A 2,203-nucleotide genomic window follows, 5' to 3' on the forward strand; every position below is an offset into this window, starting at 1 on the left:
GCCGTGATAGGGGCCGGGGGCCGGGGAGCGGCCCGCAGCTGGCCCACCGCTTCCTCAACAGGAACCATCTGGGCCCGGCCCTGCCCGGCTTCCCTCCCGGCCATTCCGGTCCCACTTTCCAACAACTTCCTCCTACCGCCGGCCTGGTGACACCACACCCACCTGGAGCCGGACAGCCCGGCGTGTTTCCCCGACCGGGGCCGGGGGAGGGGAGGGGGCTGTGTCCGGGCTGGCCGAGCCCACGCGCCCCGTCCACCTGCGCCCCCAGCCTTGGGCCTGGCGCTGCCTCCCCCACTGCCCTCAGCCAGGCTTTCCCTGGAGCCCCCTGTCCCGGGGCCGCTCCCCTGGGCGTCGGCCCTGCCCTGGGGTCAGACCTTGCCTGCGTGTCCTGACCGGCCGCCCCCCGCGCCCCCACCTGCAGGGGCTCTCCTGACCCGTGCCCTCCCCGGAGGACCGCTGCAGGCCTGGCAAGAAACCCCCCCTGAGCTCGGCCTCCTGACTGGGGGCTCCTCAGGGACCCCCTTCCCCACTTCCCGTTGGGACCTTGCGAGGACAGCGGCTGATGTGGAGGGGATCTGCTGGGGGGATTAAACCTGTTCCCCCGTCTGAGGGATTCCGGAAGCCTTGTCAGAGTCCTTGGTGACCACTCAGTCCCTCTGTGTCCTCAGAGCCCCCTCCCCACTCGACACTCGGCTAAGAGGGTGCCAGGTACATCACAGGCACTAAAGAGGCCACGTACGAAGGCAGCCACGGATGTGGGGGGACAGCAGGCGAGGTGGCCTTGTGAAGGAGGCCCTGGGCCCCGCAGTGGGCTCCCTTGGGGCCCAATCACGGCTGCAGGCTCAGCGGCTCAAACAGACCGAAGGCGAGAGGCCCGCGGAGCCGGGGCTGGTGCACAGGCTTCTTTCTGTGCCATTTCCACTCCGCTGAATTGAGGTTTTCAGTGGTGCCTGCACGTGGTGAAGACTTCAAGCCGTGCGTGGGGGCCCAGCAAGACGTAAGCCCCCTCCCCGTGCTTCCCAGGGTCTTCCTCCAGAGCGCACCGCCGTCACAGCGGCCTGGGGGCCCTTCTGGAACTGGGGCCGTGCACGTCCTACCGCCCCCCCCAGGGTTCAGGCGGAAAGGAGGGTCCCGTGAGCCAGCCGGTGCCCGGGCATCACCACCGTCCTCACGGCACTCCTCTCTGCTCCCTGGGCTCTGACTCAGGACGGGTTGGGGGTCTGAGGCCCAACCTGGCCGGTCCCCTCCTGGGTGTTGGGTGGTGATGGCGGGGGGTTGCCCTGTGCACGGCCCGCCCCGAGGTCAGCACGCATGTGCCAGCGTTCCTGACCTTGCCCTTGAAGCTGCTTTCTAGGCTGCACACGGCCAGGCCCCTCGGAGCTGGCAGAGAAAGACCGGGGGCAGGGGCCCCTGTGAAGGCAGCAGGTCGGCACCCGGTGGGCAGCCCCCACCCCCAGGTCAGGCAGATGTTCAGGGCTCGCACCTGCAGGACCTCCCCCCCCATGGGGCACTTCCACTTTCGGGAAGAAGCCTCGTGTCTGGCCTGGTTTTCTGGCCGTCAGGCCCAACGGGGGATGGGCTGGAAGGAGCAGACACTTGCCCACGAGCAGGGGTGGGGGCTGCCCTGGCCCTTGACGGCCACCTCAAGGGCCCCGGCCCCGGCCCTGCTCTGAGCCCCCCCACTCTCCCCGGCCAGGCAGTTGGTGCTTGTGGGGAAGCAGACGTTGGCTGTGGCTTTCAGAGCTGGGCAGCCGGCTGGGAGATAAGGAGCTGAGGAGGAAGTGGCTGCAGGGAGGGTGTGCGGGAGGGGGTGGGGCGCCGGGCCAGAGACCACTGCCGTCTGACCCGCCCCCACTCCCTCCCTCCCCTACAAACACCTACGGGGGCCACGAGGCGCTTGCACAGGTGCCCTGCTTGCAGTCAGTAAGTCCTCAATAGACGTGGCTCAAGGGAGGTGTCTTGGAAGCTGTGTCTGAAGGATCAGTTAGGAGCTGCACCTGGGGCTGTTGGGGGAGAACGTTCTAGTAGACGAGCCTGAGGCAGCCTCACCTCCAGGCTTTCAGGAATCTGCGGGATGGCCAGAGAGGTAGAGGGAGGCCAGTGGGGGCTGGGGGGTGATACTGGAGGTGGGCAGGGAAGCCTGTTAGGTGGAGCATCTTATTTCTGTCTCCTCTTCTAGCGTTTAGGAGCCCCCGTGACTGCT

Source organism: Crocuta crocuta, unplaced genomic scaffold (genome assembly GCF_008692635.1).
Source record: "Crocuta crocuta isolate KB4526 unplaced genomic scaffold, BGI_CrCroc_1.0 scaffold61, whole genome shotgun sequence".
Lineage (NCBI taxonomy): Eukaryota > Metazoa > Chordata > Mammalia > Carnivora > Hyaenidae > Crocuta > Crocuta crocuta.